This window comes from Phasianus colchicus, chromosome 9 (assembly GCF_987193195.1).
Source record: "Phasianus colchicus chromosome 9, bPhaCol1.hap1.1, whole genome shotgun sequence".
In the NCBI taxonomy this organism is placed as follows: Eukaryota; Metazoa; Chordata; class Aves; order Galliformes; family Phasianidae; genus Phasianus; species Phasianus colchicus.
The window spans coordinates 16,216,281-16,236,656 of NC_143444.1; the positions used below are offsets into that span (position 1 = coordinate 16,216,281).

General features: G+C 39.0%; 1 protein-coding gene across 1 annotated transcript in view; it reads left to right on the forward strand.

Moving 5' to 3' along the window:
• ARHGAP29 (Rho GTPase activating protein 29) overlaps positions 1–20,376 on the forward strand; it is a 74,701-nt gene that overhangs the window by 192 nt on the left and 54,133 nt on the right. Inside the window, exon 2 of the mRNA XM_090146325.1 lies at positions 59–113. The gene's annotated coding sequence lies outside the window, so the exon portion shown is untranslated. The remainder of the gene's footprint in view (positions 1–58; positions 114–20,376) is intronic.

Consider the following 20,376-nt stretch of genomic DNA (forward strand, 5'->3'; position numbering starts at 1 on the left):
GAAATAACCCTTCCAGGAAGACTTTCACGTCAGTGTTGCCATACTGTCTTTCTTTTAGGGCCCTGAGAGAGCCGCCAAGCTTAACTTTCAGCAGAGAGGAACATGTTGCCAGTGTGAGTATAGAAAAGCCGCCCCTGCCGGGGCAGAGCCGCACGGCCCGCCCCCGCGGAACCTGTTCTACTCGTAGGTGCTTTTCCTACGAGTCCCTGCACAAACACCCGGGCCGGCATCGCTGTCGTCGCACCTGGGGCAGGTTTGTCTCTTGGTGCCGACGCTGGGGTCTCAGAACGAGTTGTTCGCATGTTCCAGAGCACTGGAGAAAGGGCTGTTCGATCTAGTTCTCTGGCACTGACTTGTGCGTCTTGGACGGCTTGGTAATCTCTTTAAAGCATCGGTACGTTGGTGTGAACTATGCCATGTGTATTCTGATCCCCTGGAAAATATGCATCAGAATCGCAAAACATGATGAAGGTTATTGTGCATCAAAATTTTGCTCTCTATATTGCTCAGAGTTGAAGGTCCTATCTTGGTGGGTGTTTGTTGGGTTTTTGTTTGTTTGTTTGTTTGTTTCTGAAGTTTTAGATATTTTGGTAGTAGGTAAATCTGAAAAGCTAAAAATCAGTAATATCCTCATCAAAAAAAATGCATACATTCAAATCATTATGAAAATGAAAGTCTAGAAATTTTCTTTGTGGTACAGTTTTCATCTCTGCCACTTTTCATCTCTGTGCTGGGATCAAGAGCAGTGTAGCGTTGAGACTTTTTACAGATCCTCTTCCCTCCATAAACTTAGGTTGGTCATACCCTTCCACTGAGCCATCTTTCAGATATAGCCCAACACTGTGTACATACGATGTCCATCTAGTCAGGCCATGCTGACCTTTGTTGTTTGCACGACTTGTGCTCTACTAAGTTTATCTTCTGTCCTTACCCCTTTTTGAGTTTACCCAGTACCATATCCTCTATTTTGTTTATTTTCTACCTCGTCTTTAAGTGATTTCACAAATGCCTGTCATCTTCTAGGAACCTTGTCTCATGCATCAAGTTCTCTCACTGTTCAATCTACTGTCTTTATTTTTTCAATGTTGTTTTTTATCAAAAAAACTTTGCAGTGGAACTGATGAACGGGCACTTAGTCCAAAACACGAGGTTTTTATTGATCCATTAGTTCATCAGTTTCCAACAGCACTCATGGGTGCGCATATTTGTGGTAAAATCACCCACACTGATCAAATGCTTTTGTGGCAGAAGTTCCTTCTTTGTTCTGCAATTTGAGATCTGCTGCATTTCAGTACTCCGCATGTTGTGGTCACTTTGTGTTCTCAGCATTCTTGGTACAAGTCAACTGGAAAAGTTTTTCAAGGCAGCAGATAATGACAACATTAGTTCAGATGTATCTCAAATGTAAAAGCCAGAGCTTAGAAGAAAACAAAGCAAGCTACCAAGAGTGTCATCTGTGTTAACAATGGCATGCATAGCCTCCCTGAAGAAGCAAGATCAAATTGAGACCTGTGCTTTTGATATGGTTAATGGTATAGTTCAAACTTCTCATTAGCTATGTAAAAACATTCATAGAGAGAAAGCCATTTAAACTTGAGACTGTGCTATGGAAGACTGAAATGTCTAGGAATAGAAAAAGCATATTTACTATTAAAGCCTCAAATCCAGTAATTGAAATAAGGATACCTCATAACAGCAAAATTAGGTTGTGGTCTGTTGTCTGACGAGTTAATCAGCAGTACCCACCTCAGCACTTCCCGGCCCAGCTGCTGTTTTCTATACAGGGTGCCATATTTTCAGTTATGCTGGTTTATGAAACCAGATTATGAAATAATTTAGAACATTGGAGGACAGATAGAAGTTGAAAGCTTTTAATTTTTAACCTGGATCCACTCCCTGACAATTTTTTCAGTGCAACTCCTGAAATACTTGTTTGGGCAAAATATGTTGTGCTTCAATTTCACAATAAATTAAATGTCTGTTTAATAAAAAGCAGTGATAAAATTGCTAAACAGTTTAGATTCTGAAATCATATTCTCACTCAATATTGATTTTAACCTGTTGAGTTTTAGGGAATAGTTTTAAGATGGGAATACTAGAAACTTGTATGGAGTATTTTGTCCAACTAGTAACCCATGTGAATACATCTACTTTAAATGGACTCTGGGTTAACAAATGAGAAGATGCTCTGATTTGTTTTTTTCTTTGAACAGGAAGAACCTGTATTATTTGCTGTTGGCACTTGGCATACAACAACCAGCTAGTTTCTGAGAACAACATATCTAATAATTAAATGAAAACCATGTTGTTTATTGTAGGCTCAGTGTAACATTAATAGCAGGGAGAGCAATTTGCAAGTGTTGTGAAAGGTAGCAGAGGAATGAAATTAATTTATGCAAGTTGATGTAAGCTGTAAGATGCAAGTTAAGTTTGGAAGTAGTTTGTATAGCACTGGTGTCCATTCTGTAGACTTGCACTTGCCTGATATGTAAGTTCATATAAATTCAGCAAGATTGTTCACTTGTTTGATGTTACTGTGATATCTGAAAACTTACTTGTACTAACTAGTAGAGCAAGGACAGTTCCAGAGACTGATATGGTGTCTTCTGTCAAATCTGTGTTCTTTTATGTTCATCCAGCCTCTTTCAGTTTATAGTTTCAGAATTTGAAACGGTTTGCAGGGAGATCAATGAATACTCTACTAATAGAGGCATCAGCGTTAAATGATAAGATTTTGCCAGTTCTGCTAAAGTCCTGTGCCAGAGTATTAATTTCTTGCGTGACTTTTAACAGGAGGAAATGATTCATCTGAAGCTGAGCTACGTCTCATTTTTATCAGTGTATGCATGATGAATAAAGATATGGATTATTCCAAAGACAACTTTGTCAATATAACTAATACCAACCAGATGGAACGATTTCACATTTAGTTGCTTCACATGACTTGAAACACCAGTGTGGGTGTTTCAAGCACACCTCCACCTCCCTGAAATATTATGCCAATTATGCTGTGAGTTTACTCTGCAGAGTGGGGCCTCTGCATTGAAATGGATGTAAACTTTATTTGATCTGCAGAACAGGGAGAGGAAGGGCTTCCATTTCTTTGTTCTGTACTGTTCTTGCCCTTTTCCTACCCACCTCCCCCAGGGCCCCAGGAATTTAAGATTGGGAAGGTAGTCATTCTGGACAGAAAGTTAAATCTGTGAGTAACGTGGTGAGATCACAATGGAAAGAGGTCTTCATTGTGCTGTTCACAGTGATGCTTAGAATGCTGATATTTCTATCATGAATCGCTATCATTGGCAACTTGTTTGAAATAAATGTAGAATTAGGTTTTTCCTCCAAAATGCAGTTCTCTGCTTTTATCAAGCGCCAGTTAGTTGTTTGTGCTTAATTTGCCCGTCTTCTTTGGACTGGATGAGGTAGATATAGAAATGGTTCCTGTTCAGCATGCTTATTTTTTTCCAAAGTGAATCAGAACTTAGTTTGACCTGGCAGCTTCTGGAGATGCAAAAGCTGTGTTATATCACTGCTCAACATTTATTTCTAACTTATCTCAAATTGTACTATTTTGTTTTGTTAGATACATAAAATAGAAAGCCAGAAAGAATCCATTTCAATTTTCTACCATACTTAGAATAACATTTGCAAGAAAAAAAATGCTTTTTTCCATCAAAAAGTGAAAAAGAAGACAGTTTTTAAATGAAACCTGTATTGTTACAGTTTATTTCTAACATCGGTAATGTAAAAGGATACTAATGTAACACAAGAAAGATTTTAGTACATCATGCGTAGTTCTATTTCCTTAGTTAATTACAAGAAATCAGTAATGAGAGTCCAATCTTTACACTCTGCTGAACTCGGCTCCTTGTCATATTTCTGAAAACTGCTGTCACCTACACTGAACTTCCATCCTTGGTGAATACTGCATTTTTTAATCATTGTTTTCTGGGTCAATATAGTTCAGATCTTTTTTTGGATAATTAGATTTTCTCCTCCATATGCAATACTTTTTGGAGAATTTTTCTTAATTTTTTTTTTTATTGTTGAGCATTTGTTACTGCTCAATTACTGTTTTGCTACACACTCACCTTGCTGAAACAAGATAGGTAATGGAGGAACAATGTGGTAACAGAAGTGGGTTTCTGAAGTTGAATTCCTGTCTCCACCCATTGTTTCACAAGCTGGCAATTTTTATAGCAACACTTCTAATTAGCTATGTTAGAGATACTGGATAGTCTGTGAGCCTAATGGCTTACACACTAACAATCCATACACAACATCCTTGTAATATTATTAAATAAACTTTTCACTGTTTTGCTTAACGCTGCCAAATTATTGACTTTTGAACACCAGATTTCTGTGCCTTTTCTGACGGTTCTTGGCCCAGAGCTGCCTGCAGGGCTTGAGACACCATCGTGAAATACATTTGGATCTCTCTCAGCTCTTGCTAAGTGTATCAACCTATAAAGTAATCATGCACAACAGATTTCCTTACAGATGACATTTTTCAGTCTCTGCACCCTTTCTCCCTGTGGACTGAGTAGTCAGTTATCTGTTAACCAGATAACTGGGCAAGAACAAAGAAATGGGATCAGGTACTACACAGACTCAAAGGCTTTCCCCGTAATGATTGTGCCACACCAAAACACAGCTGGACACAGGAACTGAGCGTAGGTAACAGTTGTTGGCTTTAAGAATAATCCTATTGATCTGAATGACTGGAGAATAAAACCAGATAAGGGATGAAAGGAACATATTAAGATGAGGCAATACTGAGACCAGAAGAGAAACAAATCACTTGAAAAGAAATCAGTGAAGAAAGGCTATATAAACTGAGGTGTCTGAGCACTAGAGTACATAGAGAAGGAGGCTGAGACACCCTGATCAGGAAGCCAGTGGAAGAAAGGTTTGGAGACTAGTTGAACAAGGAGATTAGAGGGGCTGAATGATGATCCTGGTATTGGGAGGGAATCAAATGGTTGGGCAAGAAGATTAGACTAGGTGTGCATTACGAAATAGTAGGATGACACTGAGCTAAGGTGGTAAACAGAAAGGAGGGATTTTGAGTTAATTGACTGGAAAGGAGAAAGGTTGAAAGAAGGTACTTACATTTAGTAAGATATGAGATGGAACTGTCTGGACAAGGAATCTGTGGCACCTGAGCTAGCAGTTTCTGGTAGAGATGTGGAAGGGCACTTGACAGGAAGTTCACGTGCGGTTCTTGCATGAAGCTGTACTAGTCAGTAGATCAGGACTGTCTAGGTAAGCAGGCTGTTGCCTACAAGGCTGCTCTGTCATATATTACAAAATATTTTAGGAGACAACATATGAGGTAGGTGACAGTGGGAAGCAAAATGATAGTTCTGCAGCTAAGGCAGCTAACTGGTGACCTGACCTGAAGTATCAGTGAATGCTACAGAATCACTACAGAATGCTGCACCAGGATACGCACACAAAGTTGGCCGTCAAATGTATTTTCCCTTTTTAAGAACATGTGTATTAGAGAGGCATTTGCAGAAGTGTTCTGTGCAGCTAAGTAGTTGCAGTTTAAATGGAGCTTGCTTAACACACAGTTGGTTTTTTTTAATCAATTAGCATTTAATAATACATTTTTTAATGTAACATAGTATTTGGATGGCATTCATTAAGACTAGAGCTAAATAGTGATTACAAGTGAATTTTTCAAATGAACTCTAAATAACTGCTTATTCTCTGAATGAGACGGCAATAGAGTGGTAAAAATGTATGAAGCCATGTAATTAAATGCTGCATCCTGCTGTAGCATCAATTCAGGATTCTTGTGCAGTTTTAGACCACTTTTGTGGCAGATTTATTCAGCATTACTCCACACATGCAGAATCCAACTACTTGAATTAGCAACATTTTGGGGGGAGTAGGAAACAGGAAAAATCAAGAAAAAAAAACAGGAAAAAAACCCAGGGGGAAAAATAATAATAACAAAAAAACAAGACCGGGGGAAAAGACGGGGGCTTTCTAGTGCTCTGCAGCTCACATTGACTTTCAGTAGTTGTCATAACTGAGGTGCTAGTGTAGAACTGTAATCAGTGTATAGATGAGATCTAATTGCTTTCTTTTTTGAGTGTTTGAATTCATTCTCAAATTTAAAAAGGAATGCACTAGTAACAGGGTAAGAAGCAACAAAGAAAGGTGTGAATCGTGAAGGACTGGTGACTTGTCAAATGACAGGAAATAATTCAAGTGAATTGTATAGAAAGTAGATGAGTAGTAGATCTTTGATTTTGATTGAAGAAAGCAAGAGAGACTTCATTATTTATTAAAGATAATAAAATCATGAAGAACAAGACTGGAAGTTACTTTCAGGACCATCCAAGATTGACTTCAGCAAAGATGGTAGAGAAAGAGAGGAATGAAAAAGGTCAGAGAAAAGGAAAATAACGTTATTAACATGGTGAACCTCATAGATGTATGGAAGAGTTAGGAAGAAACACATTCCTAAGAAATAGTAGAACACTACTACTATTACTACTACTTACTAACATTTAATATATTGCTACTAAGATATGTTAAGAATGTCTTTATTACAAATTTATTAATATTACATATTGGTACTACTAATAATTCTGTGATGCTACTGATACTGTATTTAACAACAGATATTAAGTTATTTAGATTACTAGTGCCCAAGGCAGCGCTTGCAGTCCAACATGCATTAACTTGTTCAGCAGCTGGAGATACTGCTTACATGGTTTCTAGTATAGCTCATGCCCGCAGAAAATTATAATGTGAAATTGAATTCATCATTGAAAAAAAAGGTACAAAGTTGTCCAAACGTATTGCCCATCAGGACTGTTACCCTCATACGTTATAGGCTGGTGCTTCGTATGTTTAAAAAATTGAAAGTTTCTGTGGACAAAAATACACACGTGCCCACGTATATAAATTTTATATGCACAGATATATAGCCAAACTTTCTCTATTGGTAGAGAAAATAAATTAATCCTCTTTCATACAAAAAAAATAAATAGTGAAGTTTTATCCTATTCCAACAGAAAGAAATCATATTACTCTTCAGCCTTAAGGCACAAAGTTATGTGTCTAACCAACGTGAGAAAATTCTCTGTTCCTTCCTACGTAGAGCTACACCCTCAGCCACAGCTGAAAGCTCATCCTCTCCTGCCTGCCAGCTAGGGCAGAGTTTATAGGGTAGGGCAGGATTCTTGCTCCAGCTCAGCAAGACTGAACCCACAAACTCCATCTTAATGCAGAATATATAAATAGAAAATACACAGCTTAACTATTAAGTAAATCATCATCCAAATTACATCACTACAAGTCAGATGTCATCTGCCAATTTGCCCTCTTATCTGAAGTGAGAGTTTTTACCACATGTAAGGGCAAGTTTGCATGTTATCATCACATATTAGTTAATGCACTGAATGTTCACACCCTAGTTGATCTCTTGCTAACTTGGGAATAGCACAAACAGGCAGCCAAAGTAAGCAAATACTAGATATGGACCAAGTCTCTAATAATTATCTATGTTAACTAAGCGAAAAGAAACTAACTATCCTTCTAGTTCTTTTCCTAATTTTTTTGCACCATATGTTTGTCCTCCAAGCACACCTGTGTCAATCTTTAAGTGTATTAGATTTTCAACATCTGAAATTGTAAATCAGGATTGACTATGTGATGATCTGAATAAATCAGCAGCTGTTATGTTGCCCTGGTTGTAATGTTGAAATAACTTTCAGTCCAAAAAGCTCTTCAGTTCTGAGAAGAGGAGGATGAATAAAGTTGCTAGAAGCAAGCATTAGATCAAGACATGTAAGTTCTGAGCAGTCCTTGCAGGCTGTTTGCAAAGGTTACTTCAGACACCACTGAAATGTCTGTTTCTCAAGTGGGTGTCAACAGCTTTGTCTTTGCTGTTCCACACTGAAGCAGTTGTTCCACTTACTGATGGACCTTTGCTTCTTCAGAAACATGTCTCTTATTTTTTCTTTCACATTAAGGAAAATCTGAAGCTTCTGTTAACAACAGAAACAAGGCTTTTGTAGCAGAGCACATCCACTGCCTATGCAATTGCTTCTGGGAAGTCAACGTGTGTGAGGAAAAGAATGAATGTGTGAATAAAATAAGGTTTTATGAGCAGCAGTGCACTGTGACTTCTGCCTTCCATAAAGAAAGGAGACAAAGTATTAACCGAAACCTCAGAAGAGCAAGAAGGGTTAAAAACAAGCAATAAAAGTCAAGGGAAGGAGGAAAGAGAAAAGGAAGGAGTTCCCACGATTTTAATTTAAAATATAGCCATTATTTCCTAGAAATTCCAGATGGATAATGGGACCTCCCAGTTACAAGAGCAAGGCATGGATACCAAGTTCATTCAATTGTGGTTACATAAAATATATACTCCACCGGTTCAATAAAATTTAACTTATCTTTCAAACTTCTTGATAATAATCTAAACTAACTTTAAGGTTCATCTCCAAATGTTCTAGATTCGTCATCTTCCTTTTAAATGCAAAGTGCAATCCTCTGGAGAGCCTCGCACTAATATTTTAGTGTTATTGCCACTTGTGCTCTTTGCTGTTTTCAGAATTCCATCACCAAGATAAAATATAACAGCGAAAAAATTGGAAGAGAAATAGTAGAAAATAAAAGACAAATGTGAGAATAGGGGGTTACAAATGCTCAGAAGTTTACTTTGAATCTAGAAAGTCTCCTCCAAGAGAATGAAATACTTTAACACCCAAAACACAGTAGCTCGGGTTTTCCTCCCAGATACTAACTAATAAAAAGAGAAGTTCTGAAAAAGAACTCAAAAGAACTATATTGTATACATGGTAGTTAATTATTGGGCTGGGAACCCAATCTAGCTCTTCACACGTTTGATTTGTTTGTAGGTTTTGTTTGTTTGCTTTCCCAAGGCAATATTAATGCAAACAAGAACTTTGAAATAGCACAAAACTCTCATTCAACCTGTGCCATCAAAATAGACAATCATTCTATGCTTGTGACTCTTTGCTGTATATTCATTCCAGCACAGATATCTTTCTTAACTGCGTTCTTAGCTTTGAAGCTATCACTCAGCATCTTCCTGGCAGCTCTAATAAATCAACATGTCCAACTAGTCTTTGGCAATACCTGACCCACCACAGGTAAAGCTGGGCTGGCAGCTTACAGAACACAATATTTCTTGAAGAGAAGCCACCAGAGAACTCTGTAGGACTCCATAGAGAGCAGTTCTATGCATGAAAGCATGCAGTGTGTTGTTCTGGGTCTCTCCCCAGAGGTTTTCTAGTTTTTGTTCCTGTGTTCCAACTGGATATTTGTTCTAGAGACACTCTCCTCTAGGTTAGGATCTCCTAAATTCTGATGCTAATTTACAAATGGCCAGTTTTTACTTGTTTGTTTTTCCACCATCATTGCCCTTTTGCTTTAGCAAATCTTCATCCTTGGTGTTTACCGTTTATGTGTAATGGTGATATCACATCTAATCTCAGTCTTTTTCTTCCTTTGGTCACCTCAGTAGTCATTTCTGCATATGGGCTTACTGAACATTCCATTTTGAATTCATACCAGTGTTAATCTCCTATTTCTGCTGGAAAATACTTCACGTGGTTGTAAAAAATGTGATAAAGTAAATCTTGATGTTTACATGCATCAACTAGATCAGCCTGTTCTGCTACTTCCAAATACTGTGGTCTTACAGCACTTTCTTTGTTTTTATTCTTCAGAAACATGTTGCTGTAGTTTATATTGTAGAGTTTCATTCTGTTTTGATACCTCCATTTCTTGAGATGAACCTTTTTTTCCCCCCCGTGCATAACACCCCATCTCTCCTCCATATTAATGATACCTTCTAGTTTTTTTTGTCAACAGAACACTGGTAACATTTATGTCAGGGTCACTAATAACTACGTTAAAGTCTGATAGCTTTCTTCTAGCCTGGATTCACCTCCCAAAAATCATTCAATGCCTTATCACTTTTAACCAATTCCTTGCCTATATTATAGTCCATATAAAAATTATCAACTTCGTAAGCTTGGTTAAAAAATTTCTGAGCATCACACAGTGTGCATAATTAGCATTCACTTAGGTAATGTGTCACACTACCTTTGCCTAGAAAATGCTTTTTTCCTCCCAAACATAATTGTGAATCCAATACACTCTTGTCTACTTTTATACCTGATTATACATCTTCACTCTTATTGCACACATCTGAACTACAACATTCCCTTCACTCATTGCACACAACATTCAAGGACCTATCAGACATGAGAAACTTCTGTTCTCTCCCTCCTTTTCGCAGTAAGATACTGTATTCCCTGTTCTCCTGTCGTGTGCCACCCTGACTTCACACTCATTGAAATATTTCTCATGGAACTGATGCAGCAATTTTCATATTCTAGTTTTCTCCATCGCCACATCCTGCAGATTTGCAGCTCACTCAGTGTGAGTTTTTCTTCAAACACATTCTATTCCTATGTTCTTGTTTCTATTAATTGTACTAACCATGGGTTGAGCAGTGTATTGAAATCTATTTTAGGACAATAAAGAAAGTTCCCCCCCCCCCCCCCCCCCCCTTCGAAAGATCTTCACATGAATAACCCGAAACTTAGAGAGGGAAGCCACTGTGGAAGCCAGAGAAACGTGAAACCTTTGCTGTGAAGTAGCCTCTGAACTTGTTTGTGGTCGCAAAGTCACAGCTGGTTGTTAGTAGCTAAGAGTCATGCAATGACCAGGTGTGCCACACGATGGCGCCATAATGCTAAGTGTGTAAATCACAGAATGGCCAGGGTTGGAAGGGACCTCAAGGATCATGAATCTCCAGCCTCCTGCTACACGCAGGGCCAATAACCTCCACATTTAATGCTAGACCAGGCTGCCCAGGGCCCCATCCAGTCTGGTCTTCAACACTTCCAGGGACGGAGCATCCTCTCTGGGCAGCCTGTTCCAGCACCTCACCACTCTCTCTAAAGAATTTCCCCCTGACATCCAACCTAAATCTCCCCTCCCTCAACTTAAAACCATTTCTCCTCATCCTGCAGTTATCTACCCTTTCAAAGAGTTGATTCCCCTCCCCTCTGTAGGCTCCCTCTAGGTACTGAAATGCTGCAATGAGATCACCCCGCAGCCTTCTTTTCTCCAGGCCGAACAAGCCCACCCTCATAGGGGAGGTGCTCCAGTCCGCTTAAATCAAAGGGAATAATGAACACAAGTATTACACAATTAACGGAGGGCAATATTTGAATTCGCTGTAATCTTAACAGATTATTTCAATCCTAAAGTCACATTTGTTATTTGTTATTTTCTCAGTCTGTATTCATTTCATCTTCATTCCCAAGTCTTATGTATACATTAGACATGGCTTATTTTTTCCTTTGATTTATTAATCATGCATTTGAAGAGCATATTCCTTCTTTTTTCATCGTATTTAAAGCAATCTCAGTCTGTTGATTTGCTTTAAAGTTTCAGTTAGGAGACCAGCAAAGACCACCTGAGGTTGCTATTGCATTTCTGTGGTATGTTGGAACTGTTTATATATACCCCCAAAAGCATTCTTGAGAAAGAATATGTAATTGAAATAGTTCATTTAATTATTCAGAGAATTAACAGTAACATAAAATTAAAGCGACTGCTACTGACAGACGTTTTTTGTTGGCCATCACACATGTTAAGCTTGTTAAGATGAAAATGGTACCATTAATTTCACTCCAGCAAGAGTCCTACACATGTTTAAGACCCTTCTTTTGTCTCAGAGTTATTCTGAAATTAACTACAGGAACTGGCAATATTATCTGAATACTGCTCAAAATACAGACTTACTGATACACAAAATATACAAGAGTATACAATATGTGAAAATTAGATGCAGTTTTTGGGAAGTGATATGTTTATCAATGGGAACTCAAGGCTCTGATTAATGTAGGCTTTCAGTCTAATTGGGATTAACACCTGAGGGCATATCAGGATAATACAGGTGCCTTTCTGTAGTCAGAACTTTTTTCCCCACCATAACTTCCCTCTATTCTTGTCTCCTAAGAATGCAATTCTTTCATTATGTTGACAGAAGTAGTGTTAAACCATTATTCCACTCAATAAGATTTATCAGTAGTAAACATATGTAAAAATAATATTACTGATGTTCTCACTCCTTTGAATATCATCCTAGTTACAATCTTGCACATTTTTTTTTTCTTTCAGAATTACCTTCACCACCATTTTTAAGCCTTAAAGACCTTCTGCTCTTACTTTATATTCAGATCTACAAATAAAAAACTACATCTCCTCTGTGCTGGAACTAACACTGATTATTGTGCAAGCATAGGGGAGCTTCCTGATGCCTCATTAAAACTATCAAAATGTTTTCTAGAATGGAATATCACTGAAAACAGCTTCTAAGTTTTTATCTGAAACATTTACATCTGCTTACCAAGACAGTGTTTCAAAGCATTTGATAAAATGCCACAGAAGTGATGGTAGAAATGGAATAAGTACATAACGGCAACAAATTGCTTTGAGTTTGTACACTCAAGTATTTTATTTTCCTTGTTTAATTACTTAGGCCTTTGTTTGGGAAAAGGTATAAGCTTCCTGGTATGCTACTGATCTACGTTTCGTTGAGATTTGGACTGTGAGACCCTTCTTGACATTCTGCAGAAAAGTGGCATTGTAATCCAGAGCACAAGTTGAGGATATTCTGGGACAACAATTATTTTACCTTAATCTGCCTGAACAAATTTGCAAAATTTCACCTGCTTTATGGAAAAACATGGCACACCTGATCAGGAGTCATTACAGAAGTGTTCCTGTTTCACCACCAGTGAAAGCAAACCAGCAGCATTCCCTTCTCCATACAGATCTTTCATTGTAAAGGAAGCAATTAAAAATCTCTCTCCTAACCACAACTTATTACAACAAACAATTCTCCTTTCATATATCTGTTCTAAGTCTTTGGTGAGAAATTTTGTCTGATGACAGCACTAGGCTCCAACTTTCATAGACACAGTTCCACCCAAGAAACTCCCAAGTCTTCAGATGCAAATGAACCTATGAAAATACTAACGACCATGGGAGTGGGTGCATAACAAACTTTCATCAGAAAGAAATTGTGGTGCCTTGCTCCATAGGTGTTATATTAACTGTCAGGAATTCAGGCACTGGCCTGCAGGTGAAGACAATTAAGCTATCCTACCAGATCTGGAATGTGTTGGGAGCAATTCAGTGACTAGTTGTAAAGGAAGGAAGGAAGGAATGTGTCCTGCTTTTCCTTGTTAGGGCTTGCTACCACCCTAGGGATAAGTGAATTGTTTATTTTCCTCTTCAAGAAAAAAAGAAGTTTTATGTTCCACCTAAAGCAGACAATCTGAACAGCTTAACCCTTTCCAGCTCTGTATGCTGTATTCAATCTTTCTATTTTAAAATTCTATGAGTGCAAACCAGGAAAGTTCTGATTTAACATAACACCTGCCTATAAGCTTCTCTATCTCTGCTACAAAAGCTACAGGGAATCAGTACTTCCCACCGGGCAGGGGAAGAATCAGTTTCTGGTTTTCATCTCCAGTGCAGAAACAGTGACACACGTCCAGAGCAGCAGCAGATTATCCCATATTTGGTAACACTGCTATGCTCTGAAAATTGAAAACAGAACTTCACAAAAGCAAAAAAACAATGGAATTTTAACTAAAGCCCTGTGGCACCATACTAAGCCACACAGAGCACTCAAAATGTCCTATATTGCATTTTGAAAATGTCCTCCATTGGTAATTTTGATGTGCCAGGTCATACACTGCTGTTAATTTCTTCTCCTTACTGATTAGTTTCACTCACTGCGCATTGGCAATGGTGGAGGCCCCATTCCTGCAGCTTGTTCTGGCAGAGCTTACACTCACAGATCAGGTTTTGCAGCAGGAGCCAGATTCAGACACCCAGGCTGAATTTCAGTATAAAGCTGTGATCCTCAAATGTCAAAATAAAAACAATACCCTTCCTCCCCCACCCATACACCTCCAAAATAAGTAAAAAACAACACTTTTTTCTTTAAGCTGTGAAGCTCCCAGCTAAGATTTTGGTGTTTCTAGAAATTTACATGGTTTCAGCAGATGGCTGCAGAAATCCACAGGAGAAGAATTCCATTACAATTACTAAATATGCAGAAATAATGCTTGGCTCTAGACATTTCTTAGCTGCAAATGGCTTGAAGCTCAGGGAAAACAGTAGACATTCCTGTCCAGTCCTGATTACCTTCCTTAAACATTTGTTTATGGGCATTATGGGATGCAAAATATTGGTCTTACTGAGTTCTTGATCATACCCAGCCTGATCATTCCTATGTTCCTGTTATCTTCCGTTCCAAAGTTCCTTCTACATAATTTTATTTTCTCTCTTTCATTGCTGAGAATTCCTTACTTGAGAGATAAGGTTCCAGAAATGATAAAGAGACTTAGTAGTGAGATTAATCCACATCCCAGTAAGTTTCCTAACCAAGATTGTAGGTTCCACACTTGGATTCTGGCAAGTTACATGAAGAATCTGACCTATAATGATGATGCCTTTTACTAATAGATATTTTTAACACTGTTATATACCAGATTACTAAAATACCTGTAGTGTGCTACGTTTACACATGAATAAAAAGGTACTGATATAAGTCACTGGTCTCCTTTTGAAGAAATAACTGCATTTATTTATATTCTGGGTGTACTGATGTATTAATCAAGAAGACAAGATAGCTATTGCTTACACAGTACATGTATACATGAGAAAATAAACAGTGCATATTTCTCCTTCTTACTTCCTTTCCAGCTTCTATTCTAGTCAGATTTTTTTTGTTTTTCTGACCTTGATCGCTGTTATCAATTTTCCATGCATCTTCTACCCTTGCAGTCTATTCATATTATCTTTGAGGATTTCCTCTTGGATTTTTGGCTTCCAATTCTTGCAGCAGTATTCCCTGACATACTGTTTGATGTTTTTGTAGGTCACCGACATACAGCTTTTACCTGCCAGCAAACTTCAAAGCCAGTAACATTTGGCAGTCAAACCTGTCTCAGGCATTTTTACTGGTTTGAAGGAATTATTAAAATTGAATGGCAAATGCTCAGCCAGCACTGGAGTCACATTCCTATGTGAGAGAAGACTGCCAGTGTTGCTTTTATATGCTACTACCGGGATAAATCTTGAGTTGGTGGTTATTTGAGGAATATGGTCTCCCAAACCACTCCACAAAAAACAGCATTAGGGTGGCAAGGAAGGAAGCAGCCTAGGTTTGCGGCCTCCCTCAGTTCAGACCTCTGGTTCTAGGAGAACAGAATTTTTTTCCCCATGGACATGTGCCTATTCCAGATTTTGTTCCCAGGGCAGCTACCAGCAGCATCTACCAAAGCACAAGAACCATCTGCAGTCAGAGGGAGCTGCTGACACACTGGGATACCGGATCACAATTAGAGAACAGTACAAACTCCAGCATCATCTCTGCCCCCAGAATTCTCTTGTGACTTCCAAAAGATATTCAATGTATCCTTCATGGAAATAGGTTTCTGATTTTAAAATGGCACCTTCTAATCAAGCATCTCCTCTCAATTCCTAAAGAAATGCGTTCATTTTTGAGAGGCTAGTTTATGTTTCTCCAGTTTGTTATGTTCTCCTTGAGAAGAGACTGACAGAACCTGTCACTGAACCTTCATGTTCAACAGCTGCCCTTGTCTCCTAGACCCAACACATGGTAAGTGTGCTTACAGACACCCCATTGTACCACCTTTCTGAGACGTGGGGAAAGCTGGGGTACTCATGGTGAACTGCATCCACATGTTCCTACCAAAACAGGTTAACTCAGTAGAAGGCCAGAGGGGTCTCCAGAGTACATTCTGCTATAGCTAAGGGGACATAAGCAGCCCCTCTGTTTACTAGAATTGCAAATTTGCCAAGACAGACTTGTCATTCTTCTTGTTATCAAGCACAATTCCATCACACTAAGGTACAAAAGAGCTGTTAACTTGGACACAAGCTAGAAGTTCGGTTATTTTTTATTTTGTATTGCAGTTTTCTTTTTATAGTGATTTATGTATTATTCAGATCTCATCTAGGCTACAGATCTTCAAGACAGTTTTTACTGAAACCAAGCTCTTATGCAATAAGTGCAAACCAATTATGGCTTCTGTGAGAATAAAAGTGCTAAAATACTGTGGTTTTCACTGTAGTGAATTGTAATCTGTAATCTTATGCCATATACTCAGCCAAAAGTAATAGAGCTTTATGCATTTTATTGGTTGACTCATGACCAATAAGCATCATTCTAAATTCTATCTAAACTCAAAAATAGAAGTATATCAGTTCTACTACCTTATCATTTAAACTCTGTGAACAATACTGTATTTCAAAATATAGTGCTGTATTAGATAGACATTTTCCCATATATATGCATAAAATAATGGTTCTGATTTTATGCATATTGTTCAGTAAGTGGTTTCTTAAGGAGTAGAAAGCCAGGTTTCCACTGCACGAGAAAGTGTTTAATGATAAATAACATATGTCATTTAAACCAAGGGTAGAGCATGTTCACATCTGTTATTCAAATCTGACATTACAATAGCATCTGCTGTCTTTCAGATAATCAGATTCATTGTTACTAGTAAACACAACAACAGGAAGGAAAAAAACAGCCAAACCACTGTTGATCTTGGATCAGTGACTTTTGGGCCAAATCCAGTGTGAGAGTGATGGGCTACAACACAGCATCCCAGCCCATGGCTGCAGGGAATCCTGTGTTAGGACTTAGACTACCTGTATTGTGCTCAGCAAGATTTAGAAGCCTCATTAAACAGCAGCTGAACAACCTGTGCCCTGAGAAATGAGCCATTAAGGTCAATAGAAAATACCCTTCAGAATTTTAAGTGCCGCACCTAGGTTGCAGGGAGGTTCCTGGCTGAGGTCTACTCAGGAACTGCCTGTTGGAACCAGGCACCCACAACTCTTTCATCAACAACTAAATGGCTTTCACTAGTTTTTATCATACCAGGGATTAGAGTACGCAAAGATATTTAAGAGGTATTTAGTAACTTGCTCGTAAAGGCCATACCCACATCTTTTCCACTCACATTTATGACAGATCTGTTCACTTGGAGATGATGTCTCAGTATCTCTTGACTGCATATCATATGGTTTCATCCCCTCTGTTCATAATTATATCACTGGAGTGAAGATTCAATACTTGGAAAAGAACAGAAGGAAGTACAGGAGCAAGTTTGCCTCAGAATGCTAATCTGAATTCACTAGCACCAAAAGATTCGGGCAATAGCATTGTGCTTTCAAAACCTATGAACACATGATTACTTCAGCAACTACATTAAACAATATCAAACCCTCCAGCACATATGCTCACCATTGTTCAGTGAAAGTGGGATGACATTTAAAGACATAAACTAATGCAAATGATTAAAACTACTACATCACAAAGCAAACCCTATGACTAGATTTGGTAAGAACACATTAGAAAGAACTTGACTGAAATATTCACACTATACAGTTCAGGTTGAAAACCACTGAATGAGTTCCTTATTAAAATACTAATGCTTTCTTCAGTGGCATGTGATCAGCATACGGAATTCAATGAAAACTGCAGATCAGCTAAACATTATAACTGGATTATTTTTTTTTCTAGTATCATTAGTATTACAGTTAGATTCTGTTTTTAGTTATAAAACTGAATTAAGAAGTCTCTATGCTAGAATAGATCAGTTTGATGTCCAGAAGCTACAGAGAGGATAAGATATACCTTCCTCCATAATGACGAGAATAACCTTTAGTTTCCAGCCCTTTTCAGAAGTATGAGATGCTGGCCTTTAGTCACACACAGCAGAGCTCAGTCCATCACCATCTCCTGTCCTACTGCCCCTGTTTAGGAGCTGCATCCTTGCCTAGTTCCAACCGTGTGACATTGGCACACAGTCACTGTGCTACAAGTTCACCACCATTGGGTCAACGCTCCTCACTAATAACTACAACCTCTAGCCTTTTACTTCACTTGTTAAACAAGATTCCCACAAACATATTAAGAGTAATGTATTTTGTGAGTGCACTAAATATAGCAATTTGCGCACATCTAATTGCAAGCTAGGAATAGTTTTGGTTTAGCTTCTCTTTTTTTTCCCTCTCCTCCTGAGGTAGGCAGAAATAAAAACAAACCACAAAACATACACCCCCAGATGTAAAACATATATTAGCATAAATGCTGAATATGATTTTTTTTTCCTGCAGAAACTGAGGAATCAACAGTGCTGATCTTTAGGGAGTCTCTCTTACGCTTGTCTACAATCTAAAATGAAGATACGATCCCTAACAGGAGAAACACATATGGATGCAAAAAACCTGTGAGACTAACCCAGGAAACACTGGACTAAAACAAGAAAAGATATTCCAGCTTCACCTCAAGCAGGTTTGGAGGCTGTGGCTCCCTACCCTATCATAGTTACACTTAAATTTACCAGTGGTGATGAAAGCCATATTTCCTTTTTTAGTTAAAAAAAAATCCTATTGACTATAAGACTTCTAACCATAAGGTATTACTTGAAACTGGGTCATTTTGTCAAGACTAGAACAACTATACGAGAACATCAGAGGTGGGAGAAGGAAGCGTTAAAAACAAGGAGTGAGGAACAGCAACCACTTAATCACAGGTAGTACATTTAATTGTTTTTAAGGACCTTACCTGCTCTCCCAAGGTGAAGCAAACGATTCTGTCTTGCAGAGATGCATTCTTAATTTACCTCTGAAAGTTTTCTTCAAGCCCTGTCCTAGAGCATTGTTCTTAGCTCCCTTTTTTATCTAGTAGTATTTGCGATACCATAGAGAATGGGTTTTAAAAAAAAAAGTCTCTAGCTAAACATACATTTGTTTGTTTGTTTTTCCATCTTATTTATCAAACTCTTAAGCTACTAAGAGCCTTCAGGTGTATGTAAAGAAGTTTTGTTTGCTGTTAGAGCAACACTGCTCAGTGGTTTCGGTGACTGCAGCATGCTGCAGCACAGCCCAAGGGCACCGGTGTGTCTTACGTTTGTCATCTACTGCAGACTCCAAATATAAAATTTCAGGCCAGCAGATACTTCACTATGATCCCAGCAGCTTATTTTACTACCACAACAAACAGTCCTTATTGCCCAGAGCACATCAGGCCAGTATCACCTCCAAACATGCCCCAGCCAGCCCTCCACTCCCTACAGAAACAACTTGCCCTTCTCCCAGCCCTTGGCTGGAGAGCTTCCTCTGCCTTAAATCCAGCTGGTGCCCATGCCTGAGCTCCAGGCCTTCTGGCCCTGAAAGCAGCAGGTGTTTGGGCTCTAATTAGGGTTGGCTAATAGTATGTTTGGCAAACTAGGAAGGTTCTGGAAGTTGTTTCCTCCATGCAGCCTTTCCTCTCATTCCTCACCACCTACTGCCCCTCTAGACAACTGGTAGTTAAGGTGGAAGTTTTTTAAGAAGCTGCTTGTTAAAGCTTAGGAAATGGGGTGCTGCCTGCACCAGCGGCGATCCTTTTCCTGGAGGATGAGTGCATTGAGCTGCCCTGTGTCTGGCGCTTCTCCCACACTGTGCTTTCAGCCTTGCATAAGCTTGGAGGAGTAGTTTATGGCAGCATATAGCTTAACCTGAGGACAGCGGGATGTTGTGTAAAGAGAGGGAAAACTGGGGAGAAGGGTTTTTGGTCAGGCCTTCTGATACAGTTGAAAAGAAAACTAATGACTCTTGGAGCATTGGGTTTAAGATGAAAGCAGTGGAAGGACAGAGCTGAATGCAGTGGCTCTGTTAAACCCGATGTGTGTGTCAACTATCACCTGAGAGAAAAAGACAGCAACTGTGGAAAAGAGATCACTGGAGAAGAGGGCTGTTAGCAAGGGTGAGGTGATGGAATGGTAAGCGGTAAAAAAGACTGATGCCTCCTTCACTGTGTTAAGAAGTACAGAGGGATCATCTTGGAGATGAATTGTAACAAGCCATTAAACAAAAAACACGTGTGTTTTATTTAAAACTTGCTAAAGCTGTGCCTTCTGCTTCCTTTGCTCTCCTGAAGCACTCTGGGGTCTGCGCAGAAGCTCAGGCCCAAGGGGAGGAAGGTGAGGTCCCTGCGGGCTGCAGCGGCTCTGTGTGTTGCCCAGTGCTCAGCGGTGCCTCAGTTTCACCCACGTCAGTTCCTTGAGGGCGTTTGGTGCTCAGGCTGGAATAGGCCTCATTCTAGGAAGCAGCGATGGACACGGGTAGCTCATGGATTCACAGCAGTTGGTGTTTGCTGCAGTTAAATGGGGATCTCGTGTGAAAAAAATAAAAGCCTGTAGTAGATGTAGTAGCAAGGGAACAGTTTTCTGAGTTTCCTGAATGTCAGGTAGGATGGCTTTGTGCAGA